Source organism: Sinocyclocheilus anshuiensis, unplaced genomic scaffold (assembly GCF_001515605.1).
Source record: "Sinocyclocheilus anshuiensis isolate Anshui unplaced genomic scaffold, SAMN03320099.WGS_v1.1 scaffold553, whole genome shotgun sequence".
In the NCBI taxonomy this organism is placed as follows: domain Eukaryota; kingdom Metazoa; phylum Chordata; class Actinopteri; order Cypriniformes; family Cyprinidae; genus Sinocyclocheilus; species Sinocyclocheilus anshuiensis.
Genome location: NW_015539821.1, coordinates 2,915,431 through 2,916,253, shown reverse-complemented (window position 1 = coordinate 2,916,253; position 823 = coordinate 2,915,431). Strand labels below are relative to the sequence as shown.

At 37.9% G+C, this 823-nt stretch overlaps 1 protein-coding gene across 1 annotated transcript in view; it reads left to right on the top strand.

Moving 5' to 3' along the window:
• The window catches only part of LOC107684137 (alpha-N-acetylgalactosaminide alpha-2,6-sialyltransferase 2-like), a 14,400-nt gene that overhangs the window by 6,376 nt on the left and 7,201 nt on the right, over positions 1-823 (top strand). The window lies entirely within an intron of this gene.

The window sequence follows — 823 nt, the reverse complement described above, 5'->3', positions numbered from 1 at the left end:
CGTGTTAACTATATCATGAAATATCTCGATTCTCAAATATGTGTAAGTAAATGCATTTTGCACCTTTATAGATTGTTAGTTGATCTATAATGGGCAATGAGCAAAGTAGCCTAATAGTGTAATCTATTAACTATGCAATCTTTTTACTTTTTACTTAAGTACCAGATATGGGTGTCATGCCATACAATATTTTTAATACAACTGACTTAATGTGAATTGTGAATTTAATAAAAACATTGTAAGTTACAAATTATAACACTTTTATGGTACAGAAAGAGAGCAAAGAACATTTACATTATCAAAAACAATATCACTGACTTCAGTCTAGTCAGAGTTCAAGCACTCTCATACACTCCCATCAAAATCACTGAAGCGGTTTAAACTATGAAATGAATATCTTACTTACATTCGTACGCACATCTGCACTTTGTTGTTTATGATGAGAAAATTCGCCAGAGAGCAGAATTCAGTCAGCAAGCGCGCACACTGTACAAAACACTGGCGTTTCGGCGATGACTCATCTAAACGCCTCTGATTGGCCGCTGCATTTATAAGCTCAACAGAATGGTGTGTGATTGATTTTAATGCGCAGCGCTGTAAAAAAACGTGTCTGGCTCTGCGCCAGTAGCAGCTGGTGATGTTTTACTTTTTTTCATTACTGCCACCCACAGGACAAACTGCGCATTGCACCCAATATTATTTTGTGTGATACGAATCCAAATTTAGGGGGGCCAGAGCGGGGGCCAAGCTTGTTGACACGGGGGCACAATATATTATACAAAATAATATTGGGTGCAATGCGCAGTTTGTCCTGTGGGTGGAA